General features: G+C 36.1%; 1 protein-coding gene across 3 annotated transcripts in view; it reads right to left on the reverse strand.

The window, feature by feature from the left end:
• LOC110829088 (Dpr-interacting protein beta) overlaps positions 1-17920 on the reverse strand; it is a 281343-nt gene that overhangs the window by 237674 nt on the left and 25749 nt on the right. For all 3 annotated transcript variants that reach the window (XM_087344207.1, XM_022062437.2, XM_022062435.2), the window contains exon 2: positions 7900-8003. The gene's annotated coding sequence lies outside the window, so the exon portion shown is untranslated. The remainder of the gene's footprint in view (positions 1-7899; positions 8004-17920) is intronic.

Raw genomic sequence — 17920 nt, forward strand, 5'->3', positions numbered from 1 at the left:
CACAGGCCGCCATAGCTCGTACAGCCTCTGACCTCAGCATATAACTAGAGTTGGTCTGGAAGTCACGAGTTCCATGGTCTCCCCTCCCTCCGTAGTGTTTTTACAGTGGTCACAACTTGCAATTCAGAATAGGGCAAAGCAGTCCCTAACCCCTGTCTGCGCTCATCAATATTTAGCTCTCTCCTTGCAACAGCAAGCAGTCCGCCCCCTGCAACGACAATGATGAAGCTCTCAGTTTAAGCTAGATAAATAAAGCAAATTGGTAGATTTGGAGGTCCGTCCCCTTTGATGTAGCTTGCGGTTGATTCGCTTTTTCTGCTTCTTATTATTCTACTCCCCTGTAACATTCAGGGTTTTCCTTGTCATCTTGCCGAAGAAAACTTTGAAGCCGCTAGAAAGCAGCGAGTGTTAAGAAGGTTGTCTTGCGGGTAAACTTCTTCCAGACTACAAGGCGCTACAACCCAAAAGACCGAATTGAGAACCTCAAATCATACTTAATAAACAGGAAGTGTTATTGCGCAAGGATTTAAAATGTTCTTTTCATTTTAAACACGCTTTATCAATTGACTATGTTACTGGCAACACATGTGATAGGAAGATAGATGGAGAAATGAATTCTGTACGATGCAGATGGAAGCGACAGTGGCGAATGTTAATAATGAAATACCCAACCATTAGTGTGGAAGGACAAGGTAAAGGAACGAATGAACTGGACACAATAAGTACTTGATTAATCAAAATCTGCTGGAAACTGTCGTAGACCGAGGTAGACGGTGTGTACGTAGTTCGACTGCGTTTTAGTTTTATTTTGAGAAGCTATTTCCTGCATCTTAAGACGTCATAAACGCTTGTACCGACAACTAAAAGATAAACTTGAATTTTAAATTCATGTAAGGTATGAGTTATAATAGACAAATACAGACCAAAATTAAATTATTTCGACAATATTAAGTGTAGAACCCCTTCCCAAACCAAATATAATTTAACGTCAGTCATGAGACATGCAGACAAATGATTTCCTCATGCGTTCAGTTTATGCACTTTGTGCGAAAAAACACAACAATTAATTATAACTTATCGGATATATCCTTTAACAATGAAATATTTGGAGTAAAACACATTTCATTATTGCTTGAAAAAACGTGCAAGAAATATAGTGTTTAAATTTAGTTATAATGGAAACACAAAGGGAACGTCCTGGTGGTATAGTTTCACGCCTTCAAGACATCCGAACAAGATGGTGGATACGCGCTTCTATAGCTTTAACCCTGGGAAAGTGTCACTTGAGCTGTTCGAGGCGACACGAACACAAAAATCTAAGAATCTATCGGGAACTGAAAACCGATCACGCAATTCAAAATTTCTCACTTCTATGACAGATTCTTCTGCATAGGCATTACAGGAACCAGCCAGGATTTGTTTCAAAATGATTCATTTCTCTCAGAATTGTTATATTTCGTACAATCTTTCAGTAACTTCTATATTTTAGTCTATAAAATTTATGTTATATTCAGAGTTGAATGTGGAACGGTTCAGGGTGTAGCCCGCCATGGAGATAATTAAACATATGAGTCTTGAGTAAAGTTTGTTTTTCACTTATAACTTCCTGTCACGAGGGGTTAATGTGAATTTTAAGCCTTCCATAAAACTGGATGATTTTGCTACGGTTGATAAACTCCAGAGTTGATGTGGGAAGATCGTTTCCCTAACGTATATATCAACTGATATCCTCTCATGTAGAGCAACTACACTTCAAAGAGACAGACGATGGTCTGGTGGGCGTTTATACACGCAGTGCGCATTGCGAAAGTGGGATAAATCACGAACAGCATAACGTGCCTTTTAAGTTCCACATGCGAAAAGTGTCTCCACCTAGTGAATAAACAGTAACTATTTCTGTTCTGTCCAGAGTAACGGTACCAGATGTTACATATTATCATTGCAACGTGAACAGAATTAATTACGTAGACCTTTTATGTTTAACTTATTTCAGATTTTAGATATCACACTAAAAACAAAAAACCAGTAAATTAAATTCCAGTGAATAAATTGTACAGTTATCTTACAAAAGCTGTAATTATAATGATGTATTGAGAAATGCAATATGATTGAATTTTACATAGAAATATTTTTATAATAAAATAATTATGGTAACCAATGCAACCCGGGAATTCCCCACACAGTAACTCCAGCGAGAAGGATTGCACGAAAGTGTAAATGACCTATTACTCTCGTCTGATTTTACCAAAAACTGAAATGTACAGACAACTATGAGTTACTCCATGCGTACAGGCGAACGCGACGATTTTGATAAGCGCGCCATACGTTCGCGAACGTGTCTAGGGGAATTAAAGTTTCCAAAATGTACTTCCTAAAATTTACACTACAACTTCAAAGAAAGCGAGAAAGTTTTAGAGATAAATTACAGATTAATGATAATGTTTACAACAAATCATATTACAAAAATAAATAGTAAGCGTATGTTGAAAGAACGGGGGAAAATTCACACAGAATTTCCTTCCTTGCCAGTTACAAAATACAATATCGGCGAAGGTAAAGAAATTTTAAATCATCACATAGATAAGTCGCCAAGCTATTAAACTTACAATTTGCTAATTTGAATACACAGAAACCTCAACAAAATTAAATATCACACCTTCCTTAGAGATTTCAGTTTTCACTGAGGTAATAATTAAAACTGCCTTGTGGGAGGTCATAACTTCCATCCATAAGTCATTTTCAAAACTATTACATTCACATAAATGGATTGATCCTAAATGTGACGGAAAACAATGCAATGGTGATGCAGGGGACATGAATATTCTGGGCACATGGTAGATACCAGGACGTATCCTCAGGTTACATCACAATATCAGTATTTCTAGTATAAATAGATAATACACTAGCTGCTGTAACAAGCATGGTTACTGCATTTGCAAGCTTTTCATCCCGTACTACGCGCTGTTTAGTTGGTCTTACCGCTTATGCTACAATATTACGACACGTCATGTCCAGTGACAGCTTAAATTCAAGGAAACACGTTTTTGTTCTTTATAAATATTGTATCGTTCCCGAGGTAAACCTGATTTATGTAAAATTCTGATCACATATCTCACTACACTACGTTCAATGACAAACCGGAACGTATCAACTCCTCTTTTAATGTCCTGAGTTGATTCCGTTGTTTATATGGAGTGATATTTGACTTGTAAATATTGTGGCGGTGAGTCAGGTAGTTCCTGCCGGGAGCCGGGAAGTGACAGTTACGTTTCTGTTAATCAGTGAATGCGCGTTGGAGTTGTATCTACTTACTACGCTCCAAAATTTCTTCTAGGGGATTTAACTCAATATCGCAAGAGTAGAAGAAACGCGTGGCTTAAGAAACATTATACTAACACCACGATTCAATACGTTGTTAAAAGCTATTCATTTTATTCCAAACGTCGAAGCGTGCATTCGTTTAGCTCGAAGCGTCAGAATATACCAGTGTGTCTAGAAGTGGGGCTAGTGGCAGGTAACTCATCCAGTGTCGAAGTGGACACCGCTGAGCGCTAATTGAAAGGACCATATAAAATCTCGACGCGACTACACTGTGGGTTCCAGCTAGTTTGTTTGCCCTCTCCCCACCTTATACGTTATACACCCGATCACAGTAGTAGCAGAGTCTGAGACGAATGATGTTTAGGATTGAACACTGAAGACTGTACTTGGGTTCGAATCCCACTAGGGGAATGGATATATATTTTTTATCGACGATTATCTATTTGATATCCTGTGTAGGTAGAGGTTTTACGATGAATGCACACCCCGAACTGGAAATCGTACCAAATCTCTACAATGATTTCAGAAGTTAAATCTGAAATGTAACGTACTAGAAGCTTAATCCGTGGAAAGCGAAGCAAGTTATTTGGAAATTTTTGGGAATAAACATCCTCAACATATCCGAAGACACTTTCTATAAATTTTCTTGAAGATACTGAGGAAAATTACAAAAAGAGCTGTTATAATATCAAAAATTCACATGCGTACAAAATTTGTGGAAATCTAAACATATATCGGAGGATAACATTAAAATTATCTTCACAGCAGCACATTGTGAAGGTAAGGATTGAATTGATCTGGCTCAGGATAGAATATGATAACGGGAAATTTAAAAGACGGTAATGTTCTTTCCCATAAAATTGTAACTGTTCTCATCAGCTAAACTACCAATTATTTACGATGTTTCCGATTATGCAGTTCATTAATTAATTATATCTCTATTGGTTATTCAGCCAAGCAGTAACGCGGACAGACACATTTAGTCAAACATTCAAATAGTAACTTAGTAACGATGACATAACGATTTACGTCATTGTATTCCAGTATCGGAAATAAACGATAAAAATTAATAAAACCGAATTATTTCCACATTCCTGCTTTTTAATCTATAAACAAAGCTATAAAGGAATCCGTTCATTGTGTGAGTTGATTCAATCACACTTTAACGCAGAAACGCAGTAGCTTAAAAGCTAGGTCAAACATAAACCAGAGGAGATGTTTATAAGGCAGCGGAGTCATGCAGTAACAAAGCACTGCTGACTAAACCACAAACCTCAGTCAACAAAGTAATGGCCCCCGAAGTCACGTTCTGGTGATCAACATATAAATCCCCTGCCAGTTCAATCATCGAAGGGTCGATTTAAAGCCGTGCAAGAAAGCTTTTATAAAATATCCAATCCCTATTGACCATTTAGAAGACGCTCACACGCGAACAGAAATTCATTTTTTATCTTATATTACACACACCAGTACACAAAACTGCAAGCACCATATAAGGAACGTTTATGACCTCTGGCGTCCAAAATATAAATCTTTGTGGATTTTTATGTATAATCTTGAAATAAAAGTAACTGGCTTTTAATAAGATACATTACAGAACACTTCATCATTCAAAAATTCCACACAAAACACACAAAAAGATTTTTAAAAACGTTTCTGTAAATTTTATTCTTTCTGTAGAGTGGGGAGGGGAGGGGTTTCACCTCGAGGCCATAGAAAATTTATGAGCCTTCTGTCAAGGAGACTGTTAGTTTTCCATGATCGTAAAATTTACTGTGTTTCTCTTTTATATGATTACGTTCTTATAAAAATTGGTAAGAGGACGCAGAATACGTTACAAATTTATTTATAACTGAATAAAAGGGTTGTAAGGGACAAGGTGGGGATTAAATAGGGGCTGGAAAACAGCGATACACACAAGGTGGCCATTTTGAGTTATGACCGTCAGTGAGACTTTATACCGACATGGCGAGGAGAAATTCTATAACCTCATACGCCTTAACTTAACCAAACCTAACATAAACTCGGAGATCCTTACCTAACCTCAAAGCAACGTAACTTAAAATCAACCCTTTGAAGGCGAAGAGTTAGAAAAGATACCAAAAGAGTAGCAGCAAAGAGAAAATTTGTGGGGGACAAGCGAGAGACACTTTTTTTTGGGGTGGGGGATAAAAACCACGCTATAAGGATAAATAATCAAGACGTACGGGTGATAATTAATGACAGATTGATAACAGCGACGGTGGAATTTTTACTTTATCGTTATTGAATGTTAAAGCTATATAATTTGGGAAGTTCAGTAAATAATTTAAGCTCGTTTAAGTGATATTTAAAATAACTCAGTACCGCAAAGAAAACACAACGTTTCTACGTTACAAAAAGAAATTAATTGGCGCTGCATAGGAAAATAAATTATATTTACACTGAGAATCATATAAAACCGATAAATAAAAGTAAAGAGTTGCTGACTGTTGAAGCAAGTGGTACATATAAATACCTCTGGGCTTTAAAGGGTTAAATAGCATACGAGGATGAGCAGATCATAGTGAAGTATATGCGCCCGACAATTTCTTAGGGGAGTTGAGAATTATCAGCTTCTGAAGGAGCACTTTGCTCCATGGGGTTGGTCAGTCAGCTTGACATTTTTTTAGAAATACAATTAACTTAAATGCCAGTTTAAAATAAAATATAAATTACAATGGACCTATAAGAAGCTCCATTACCATGTTCACAAAATCTCGCCACTATGCCCTAATGTTAATCAGCTTATTCTAGTCAATATATACACTCAAATTAGCCCTTTAAGATATATTTTAATATTATCCTCCATCTTATCAATTTACTCCCACGTCTTAAAAGTCTTACTATCAGAATTCCAAGCAATACTGCAAGTCTATTAAAGTCACCCACAGTATGTAATTTGAATGTAGGACAAATAAAAGGACGATGGATACATGGAATTCTATTCGTATATACAGAGGCGAGAGAACTAACTTCTGACATAGTTTAATCACCTCGCGGGCTGAACTAACAATAGAGCACAGCAAACCAGCTGCTCTTCAAAGGCCAGAATGCCAATACTCTATCGGTACGCAGTTCAGAACAAATTTCCAGTAATTTCATCCACAAACAATACTTTTTTATGTCCATGTTGGTCATTTGTCGTCATGCCTTGTGGACTTGTAAGTATATATCGTTTCGGAGAAATATACTATTTCCATCTTCAGGGCTAACATGGAAAAGTTGGCATCCATCGACGAGTATACATAGCTCCAGAAGCAAGAAGAATAACATTGTCATCCTCACCGCTGTGAAAACCTCAAATAATATTATATTTATCATTCAATTATATGTTTTATCTAGTCTGTATACGTAGGATTTTGTACTAAAAGAATATCCGTGAAACACAAAGAATCTGAACAAATTTAACCATGTTCAAAGCATCTGAATTTTAGCAGGTAGACACAGAGTAACCAAAAAACTGAAAGAGATGGAAATAAATTCCAGACCAGGACAGAAATCCGTTGCGTGATATGACAGAAAACATTCTTAAAACGTTCAACGCGGGACACGAAGTAAATTAGCAGCTCTGTAATTTACCTACGGTAAAACAGAATTTTGCAGGATGTTTTATAAGCGCCGGTAAGAAAATGCTTTTAAATGAACTACTAAAACGAATTTGAACAAACTTCCACATCAAAAAGCCCCTCAGTCACTGTATCTAAACGTAACATCATTTTGGAGCCTGTACACTTAAAGTAAAGAGAATACTTGGACGACGTAGGCATAGATGGAAGTCTTACTGGCATTACTGAACGGTGACAGAATTCCCAAAACCTCTAAACCCTATCCCATACTCAAATGCATTTTGTATGAGTAGTAGAATCTCTATCCATATATGAAAACTGTGACGTCATCCACATGCCATAATGTTTACTTTCGTACTAAAACACTGAATTGGTCATCTAGTGAGCTTCATAATATTCCTGTTATATTTATCTAATTTAATACTGTAAATCTGTAACATTACCAGCAATGCCCGTTTGTGACATGTATTTTAAGCTGCACCTTTTGGAAGAATCACGGTAGCTTATATAAATTAATGACGTACATTTTTGCACATACCTATTCGTAATTTTCGAAAAACGGAAGAAAAAAATACTATTTCCCTCGAATCTATTCTTCAATAACAATAAATTTCGCATTTGCCATTTTCTTCCATAATTCAACATTTGCGAAAAATAAGTTGAGACTCAATAAAGGACGTATATTGTTTGTTTGTTTTATAAACTACGTGGATTTCTAAACCCGAAAGTGTGATTCGAGTTTCGGAATCCTATTTTTAGACATTTTCTACGTCCTGCAGTCAAAACCCATCGTTCCTACACCTATTTATGGACGCTTACTCAACTAAACAGATTATAGCGTCGAATGGACTAATGTGTATGAATGATGAAGTGGGTATAAAGAAGGAGATGGGGCCTGTTTTAAAACACTGTCCCAGCATCTGTCTGGAGGTACTGAGATAAAAACAAAAATAGTGTCATTTTAAGCAGACTTTGATGTGCATAATCGTACCTGGGACAACACGGAACCACTCGACTGCGATGTTCTCTATCGATGCGTCTCCCATCTGTCGTATGGCAAAGAGCGGGATGTTGGATCGCACTGTGGTCTCTCCCCTGCAACACGCAAGAAATGCAGTTTGTAGCTGGGATGTAGTCGGACCACGGCTGTAAGCGTCTTTACTATTACCAACCCACCCACTCACACACAGACCTGACACGACCACAGCACGAAACTGCAGGAAATTAATTTCAGAAACAACACAAACCTCTTGTAACACAGCTTCTAACCTCTCGCTGTCCCCCCAACCACAAACTTACATTATTCTAATAGTGTGAAGTACAGATAGTGGTCACGCAATAAAGTACCGTTTTAACACAATTTTTTTAAGGAAATACAACAGTACACTTATGACATTTTAGTAAGCTTTAATTTGTTTCTTGTCAGTAACATATGTTATGTAGCATCCAATCACAGAAAAAGATCTGATAAGGATGTATAAAAAATTAGTTGTGGGTGTTTAAGTAATCGTCTCAGGAAAAGTAAGAAAAAATCCGCTAAGAAGTTGAGGAGAGCCAGAATGTGGGCTTATAATCCCTTATTGAAAGAAAAATATAAAATACTTTAAACATATTTTTATAACAAAACAATTCACTCTCATAATCTAAAGAAAACATTGGATATCAAATTTATATATACATTACTACACTTACAGCTTACCTTTAACTAAATAAAGTTAATAAAAATTAATTCATGATTTAATATTTAAGCTCTATATTAGAAAAATCTCAATAAAACATAAAGCGATTGTAACTCACACCTGTAACGAAAATAAATATAAAATAATAAGATAACATTTCTGAAGCATTACTGCCATCTTAATAGATTCTACTGCAAACAAAAGGTTATTAACAAAAAAAAAAGAACTGAAACAAATTCAAACAAAAGAAATTTTTTACCCCACGCGTGCGTCATCAGACTTCGTGCGTGTTTTCGTCATCAAAGCATTACCTGAACGTTGCCTTCTTTATAATACTGGCCTATATTTAACGCATTATATTGTTTCCAGTATATAAGGCTTACGTGCTGACAGGCAAACGAAAAGGATATCATTTCATCCGACTACGGGTCATTAACAAGATAAAATACCATTAGCCGCGAAGACCAAAGAAACTGGTATAGAGGCACAGGTTTAGAACCAAATGCCCTGAGGCATTCCATCACTGAGAACAGCAAAGTAATTTCATCCTTGTCAAATTGCGAAAATCTATAGTACTCTGTAAACAGTAAAAAAAAAAAAAGCAAAAAAGACAAACACTCTTGAAATTAGGACGAACACATAGAACCCATTCGAGCATCATCGATTTCAGTTTTCCCCCGTGGGCGTAATATTATTTTCCGTCCTTCAACAAAACCTCCTTTTTCATGTCACCATTATTCAATGTATAAAGCTGAAACAGTGGTTATATACATGGCAAGGGACGTGGAATAAAGAAGATTGTTCTTTCACCAGCAAGTTGCGGGGTTACTCCACCCTCTAATGAACCCCTCAGCCACAGAAACGCTTTCTGGTACTCAGAATCAGGGGAGTCCATTTTGTTATCCCCCACAGAATCCTATTCCAAGTTTTCAAAATGTCGAGTATGAAGATGCCTTCAGGGGTGTTGCGTCGTGTAGTGATTTATCGACGTTTTATAGGTTCTTGCTGCTCATCGCCCTGACGATGGAGGCAGTAAGTACCTCTGAAACGTCGGTAAACTTTCACCGTACTAGACGGCCCCAACATCTCAGAAGAAAGAAATTCCCAAAATTTTAACTCAGTTATCACACCGCACCGATGGACAATGTTCGGTGTCGGAATTGTAGTTTTGTTTACGACGTTTCGTGAATTACTCTACTCCTTTCTTCAGACACATTGTTTACCTGATTTCTGCCAGATGCGCATCAGCTGCTAATGTCGTCTGCAGGGACTTGGACATATTCGAGACGAAAATTGTCACACTTATTCACATTCTATAATAGTACAATTTACTTAATTTATTTAAATTATTTTTACAAATATGCTAATATATTTAGTTGCAATTTTCTTGTGTATTAACGTCCTCCGTATTAATGTACTTTATATTCTGCTTGTTTTACCTTTTATGTTTTTATTGTGTTCATGTGCTTGTCTCTGTTCTGTATCTGTATTTGGCCTTCTGGCTGTTGATACAGCACACTAATAATAAAGAATTTAATTTAATTTAATTGAAAAAGAAAAATTACGTTCACAAAGAAATTAAGAGTAGATGGACGACCGGGGTTCGATCCCCGACGGAGGCAGAGTATTTTTCCTCCAGCCTCTACGTTCAGACCTGTTCTAGGGCCCACCCAGCCTCCTGTCCAAAGGGTACCGGGGTCCTTTCCCATGGGTAAAACGCGGCCGGGACGTGACATTAAGCACTCACCCCCATCTAGTGCCGAGGTTATGAATGAGTAGGAGCCATATCACCTCTCCCCCTAGCGCCTACATGGCGCATAGTGGAACAGCTTTACTTTTACCTGCATTCGAGTAACGCAGTTAAAAATCTTTGTTTTCCGTCCCCTAACCAGAAACGTAGAGACTAAAACAAACAATATTACAATTTTACGTTTCGTATGGGTATATAACTTGGTCTCATGCATTACGGGGACGAACATGAATTGATGATGAGTAAGCCTGCCCTATCTCTTACCCTAAAAAACGCTCCACGGTGATAAACCTGTGTTTATTTTATAAAATCAGTAACTGTCTTGACTGGATGAGCTGCACTTTTCAATTACGACACTATATCATGGAGCTAGATATATTATGTTTAATCAAAAGTTAAATCAAAGTTACATTAATTAACTTCGGGGTCTTATGTAGATTTCTTTGTACATTAGTTGGACTTCCCTGTTCTTTGTAGTTTCGGCGGTAAAACTTCTGTCTGGCGGCTAGCTTTGCGAATTGATTTCCAGCGGCCATCAACTGTCTATTTCAGACAGAAAATTGCTTTAATTTCGTTAGCGAATCTCATTCACTCTCTTTTCCCTATACCAGAGGGCGGCCGAGCGCAGTAAAACAATGGACAATCAGTTACACATCATTCGTCCCTGTAAGTCGCGGTAACAAACAAAAACCCAATAGCAAGGCTTTTATTTTACCGACGTTTGTCATTTCAGTGAATTTTATGTTGGACAAGAAAATGAAATGACTATTTCCAATATGTAGGCTACATTTATACGAATTATATATCCCAGTGGTAACTATATATACCACTTACTTCAATATTGGTATCTACCACACAGCGTCACAAGGACATCATCGACATATTTACTGCCATGAAAATCTTACAAGTAACTTATTACCGACAGTAGAATTAAAAATAATGATAATATTATAAGCTATTTTGTTCTGAGATAAATTTTTGTTTGGACTAAATCAGAAAAGGGGTCATATATTTCAGGTGCAGACCACGGACGCGTATAGTTTGCTGGAAGGTATTATAAACCTTGGAGGTTGGTGACTGTTCCGAAGCTTTGCCACTTCACACCTGTTACCATCTGGAAAATCTATAATAAAAATAGACTGAACAGTAACTTAGTTTTTCTTGTTATTCTTCAAATCGCTACATGCATTATTTTTAGAGTCGATGGCTCACTTTCGTTACTTTATACTACTGTGATCAAGGTTTACAAATTACAGCCATTACTCGCTTGACGTGAGTTTATTTTTAAAGTGTTCTAGCAGAAAATTTGAACAGTGGTTGATATCAACGACCTTTGTTTCTGATTAAATATTTATTTTTGATGAATGTATTTGGGGTGTTATTAAGCCTTAACGACAATTATTATTTTTTTTATATCTTAATTGCGTCATGTTTGTGTTTTATTGATACAATAATTTATTTACCGTCTATACACAAACTTAAAAATGTTGTTTAAAATTACTTAAAATTATAACATTTTTTCATTAGATCCAGTATCTAATGAAAAAATGTTATAATTTTAAGTAATTTTAAACAACATTTTTAAGTTTGTGTATAGACGGTAAATAAATTATTGTGACAATTATTATGATGATGTTTTCTTAAGAAAATTTAAGTGATAAACTTGAGATACGAAGCCCTTGCATTTAAGTATATAAGTGCATTACGGGAATTTCACCTGTCTCTGTGAAATATAAAAGCGAAATTCCTTCTAGCCGACTCAAGGCATGTAGTTGTATACACCCGTCTCTCAAGTGTCGAAAAGCTACTGGCTTGAAACGTACAAAGATCACGCTTCAAGGATGAAAAGTAACGCTCTGATATTAAGATCCTGTTCTCAGAGACGAATTAAGATTGCCTCAGTCTACGTATACAAGGCTCTTTCAATTGACGTACTTTGTCCTGCTCACCATGTACCATCTTACAAAATTCATATCACCACTAATCAACCTTTACTTTTAACTTCTAATTAAAAATAATAATAATAATCAACATGCGAGCTTCTGAGGTGACAGCAACACTTAGTGTAGGTTACAGAGTTTCTTGAGCCAAAAGATCTTCAAAAAAAAATTCAACGTTTAAGTATTTAATAACGTAAAATACCAACAAAGTGTTCGCACAAATTTATATTTAACTTTCGCTTCGATACAAAAAAACTAATGAACCACTGGAGTGAGACATGTAAAATTTTGTGCGGAATATACATATATATTAAAAATTATAAACATGGCGATGCTGCGAATATCCGATGTTATATCGAGAAAATTTTATGTAGTCGAAATGAACATAATTGAATCATTAAATTATACAATTAAAATTTATAGTATGTACTGATTCTATAGACTGAAACACTTTAATGACAGCAGACGTCATAAGTCCTTCACAAAACTTATTCACATGGAGTTACAATTTCCGAAAGAACTTACATATTTTCTTTAACTTACTTTATTGATACAGCTACTTTCAAAAATTCAACAGGGGCCATTCAAAAATTTCAATTTGTTTTAGAACATGCTTACAGGATTGTTTAAGGCAAAATAAAGCGTAGTAACGAGAATGTTAAGGTTTAAATTCGTGTGTATCACTCCCAGGTCTGCAGACTGTCTTGACTTTCTAGTTCCCTGTAACGTTCGTAGCCAGAGGATCCTTCGTGTACTGACGTCATGGGCACACTGGTGATGAGGAAATTAGGTGGCGTTATCTTGTCAAGGGTAACGGGTGTCACTGTAGCAACTGACTCTCTTTTCTAAAGGTCTCAGGAAGACAAGAATCGAAGCTTCGCCGGGGACAAACACGAGTCCTCACTGTTTTTATTTCTTCTCGGATCATACACTATCATCACTCGTACCATTACACAACGGTTGCTATTCACCATCCTGAAGAAGGTATTCAACCCTGAAGATGGAGACAGTATGTTTATACGAGACATTGATATCTATCTACGAGTCCACACGCTGTCATAAACCACAAGAATATAGTTTTTGTCTTATTACTCGCATGTTCCCCCCCTAATAACACAAATACATTATATATATTTAGTATTATTTATTTTATTTAGAATTATTAAATTGAATTATATTACTTAGGTATCGTATTTAGCCCAATTACTTGTGAAATGTTATTCAATAAATTAATCGAATTATTATTATGAATATAGTACATTTATATATTTGGTTTCATTTGTTTGTTTGTTTTACTTTATTATTGAAAGAAATTAATTACTTATTATATTTTATCCTGTATTCTGGTTTTGTGCTTAGCTGTTATTGGCCCTTTTGGCTGTTGTCAAGCACTTAAATAAATGATTTGAATTGAACTAAATATATAAAATAAATGTATTTGTCTATGTGTGTTAGTATCTTCCTGGTTAGTTGGCTGGTGATCGTTTGCTGTTACAGGATTTTGGGCCTTATTGAATAATATTTATAAATCTATGCGTTGTACCGTTTCCATGGTACGCTGTTAAGGGATTTGGTCTTTGTGGGATAATATAAACGTTGCCATGGTAACGCTGTTAAAGGAGTTCTGCTATGTGCATGTACTACAAACCAGAATATTTGAGATTGCTGAACATTAAATCGTATTAAAATTATCATTTAATTAAGCAAAGATAATAGATATATAATTATATTAATTCTTGAATTACTTTACAAAGGTTTAGGGAAGAAAAAAGTCAGATGAAACTGGTTTAGGTTATAAGATGTATATTTGCTTATTTATTTATTACTTAGGTATGTCAGTAGTTCACACTACATAACGTCTAATGGTAAGGTGATTAATGAATAATCAGATATAAAGGGAGTTTGACTAGTGTTTGCGTCCTAATTAAAGGTTGGCCCACTTCTCCAGCACTCTCTTGGAAATACTGAAAAATAAACTAATAATCTACGAAAAATAAATCAGAAATGTTAGCCAATCGGCCACGAAATTCTCTTCTTGCCACATTTTATTTACTTGTGGTTTATTCAACGACGCTGTCAGCAGCTTAGACTACAGCGTATAGATGAATCGTATAGGCCGTGGAAGGAAACATTTGCGACTTAATTTGAGGTGATACACTAAGCATATTCCTGGAGAATCTGAGAAAACCCTTGAAAAATTAATCAGGACAGCCGGTCTCAGGACCTAGATTTAAACCAGACACCGACCGTGTGCTAACCACTCGACCTCGTCTTTCACTTTAAGCTATAATTTTTAACTATAAAACCCACTGTAGTTTCCTAAAAGTGATCGTGTTTTCTAAGACGTTCGATTTGAGAATTTGGCAGAGTAAAGAATATCTTGTTCAGGCAGGTCGTTCGTAATGTTGTCAATTCTGTTAACGTACACTTCTTACGTAGTGTAGCGGGTTTACAGAGTGTTAAATTCTGGGTATCGGTTTTATGAATTGATATTACTCTATGGTTAGTGTGCCAGAGAAGTATCAGCATCTGTAATCGATAAAGACATGGTCTGTTGTCAGTCCTACAGCACAAAATAACGGATATCAATATTACGTCTTATCGTTTCACCTTGTTACATTCCGTATTGTAAGCGAGATATGGGTGACGGAGTTAATGGAAGGGAAACACTTGAGTCGCCATGGTTTGAGGTGAAGATGGGTAACAAGTTCTTGCGTCCAATACAATTTCTGTTTTTTTCTCTTTTCCCCCCAAAATAAAAGCTTCTCGAACGTCAGCGTCAACTTTCATATCTGAGAATAAAGAAATAATCGAATCTCCAAGAATGATACATCGCTCATTGAGATGAATAACTCAGGTGTTTCCTTTTTGGGATATAAAACTGCTTACAAAGTTTTTGTTTGGTTTAAATTTTAAGCTTTCTAAACTGTGTTAAAATGTAATTACATGCATCGCGAGATGTCATAAATCCCCTTCAGCTGTAAACCGCTTTAGAATACCATGTAGGATGAGGTCCAAACAGTGGGGACTCTTTTACATCAGACCTGATTATTTTTCGGTACTACTGTACACTCAGCAAGTATACTAATACAGCTCAAATTCGCTAACGCCTTTACAAAATCCACCTGTGAAATCATGTAAAATACCAGATAAAGGAATAACTTAGATATCAATAACAATATCTTATTGTGAGTTGTTTATTTGAAAACGCTGTCAATGACTCAAATTATGTATCATCGAATAAAGAGATAATTAATTGGAAAACATGTGAAAGGAAGTGGTCACGGCCAATTTGAGGTAATATCCTGGCATTTGTCAGGAATAATTGAGGTAACCCACCAAAAACGTCGGTCAAAATAGCCTTTCTCCGGGTTTAGATTTAACCCAAGAGTCCTAAATACGAAGCAGGCGACGATACTATAAATGTAAGTCTAGGCCTGCGTTGAGAGTTATGTTGGTTTCTTTATATTTAGCAACGCTTTATCAACTATACCGTTACGTAGCATCGAACTAGGTGCGACGTACTTGGAAGGAAGAGAAACAGTTCCAGTTTAACGTCCTAAGTTCCCTGATTACACAGAGGAAAATCACGAAAAATCTAAATCAGGATAGGCAAACTCCAAGGCGAGCTTAGTTTATTTTATCTTTGATTATTTAATGGAGTCGTTTACACTCGAGCGGTTACATTTCGTCTTGACAGACTGAAAGTTGATAAGCGGTTAAGGATTTCATGGAGATGGGCAAAGCCTATTTGAATATATTGTCCTGGTATTTTCAGGAAGGAACTGAGATAAACCACGGAAAAATATTCAATACAGCTGGCATATCAGCAGAAATTCGAATCGGGTGCTTGGAAGAATGTGAAATGCATACAATTTTTTTAATCACAAGCATGAATGTAAGAGATTATTTAGGGCGCATGAATGTAGGTGAATGGCTATTAGTGAGGAACAGATCTTAAGGAAAAAGGATGTGATAATGTGGACTGGGTCCATCTGGTTCGGGATAGGATCAGTAGCGCGATCTAGAGGACATGGCAATGAGCATTAGGTTCTCAGAAAAGACTGGGAATTTATAGACCGACTGAGCAACTATAATCTTTTCAGGAAGTATTCTTCTCCAAACTACGAAGCAACAATATTACCACAGCACCGCATGAGATGTTCTTTTGACGTCAGAATTTCTGAAATTTCAGATAAAACCACAACTTTTCGTCATTTTATTACGTCACAAAAAGCGACTTACAGTGCCACTTCACTTCGTATCGTTCGTGCCTCAACGTGCCTTATTACAGAGACAGAATTCTAGTTCCGATCAGATGTTGTTTCGTGTTTCCTTCTCTTCTTTCCACCTAATAAATTTCAGACCGACCACAAACGCGTGAAGCAAAATAAAATAGAAACCACGGAACAACCTCAATTTTAAAGGACAAAAACAGTGTTGAAATCTTAAATTAAGCAATGATACGTAACTGTATTAATTATTTTGTGATAAAATATTATTTAATTTTAATTTGTATATGTTGATTTGTATAAATAATGTATTTAACTCTGTTCATTCCTAGGTTTATTTCTTAATGTTCCATTTATTGTGCGCTAAAAACATATTTAAATTTATTATTTAAATCCCAAAGCCGACTAGTCGGCTTTGGCTCTCTGGAGCTGTTACGCCACGGATTTAATTTTTAATTTAATTTAATTTAATTTTTTTTAATTTAAATCCCTGTCACAGTTCTACGGCAGCTCGTAACGCAGATAATTAAATCTAGCTACTTTTTCGATCATCTTACGCCTATTAATTTTGCTTGTTTTGTATGTATTTGTAAATTATACGTAGCTTTGATGTTAAACATTATTCAGTATTCTACGTATTTAACTAAATATAAAGAAAATCATTTTCTGGTTTGAAAGCATCAAAATCTAACTCAAATTATAACCAAAATTCCATTAATAAGACGAAAAATGAATCTACTATCTGCAACGTAGGTCTTCTCAAAATGTAACGACTAAATTAATATTGTCAGTTCTCTCGTTTCTTTTGTCTTCTTCTCTCTTTATGTTCTTTTTCTCCCCTTTTCTCCTCCTTCTCGTCTGCAAGGATCGGGCACTTTGAAGTACGTACCAATGTTCAAAGTTTCTAAATAATTCTGACTACTACTACGTCTTCTTGTACATCCTCATCATATAGAAGCAATAGATCATATCTTTAGGGACTAAAGCTTTGGTGCAGTCTGTGTAGGACTTTATTACTTATTTTAAGTGACAATTCTTTCATTTCGATAACTATGTAGTTTCCAGACGAGATTTGAGATCCTCACGGTAACAAATATGAAGATGGCTGTCTTTTGAGTTATTGCATCGTCTAGTCTGGTAGACGTTTACCGACGTTCTAGAGGTTCTTGCTGCCTCCATCATCAGGGCGATGATTGAACGGCGAGTGAGGAATTGGTTTGAGATATTGGAACTGGTCTGCTGTTTCGGGTCTCTTACGCCATGGATTAAGCTGAGAAATACGACTAAACTGATGGAAATCAATTAATAAGTGAATCTGTGTGTCCCTGACTGCGATGTTGACTTGGATCCTTCTTCATCGATTCCTCTTACAGTTCTTACGTCTAGCTACCCTGCCGCATTACTATGCAAC

Source organism: Zootermopsis nevadensis, unplaced genomic scaffold (genome assembly GCF_977971745.1).
Source record: "Zootermopsis nevadensis isolate Lab colony 2312 unplaced genomic scaffold, Znev_1.0 Znev_ptg000007l, whole genome shotgun sequence".
Taxonomy (NCBI): domain Eukaryota; kingdom Metazoa; phylum Arthropoda; class Insecta; order Blattodea; family Termopsidae; genus Zootermopsis; species Zootermopsis nevadensis.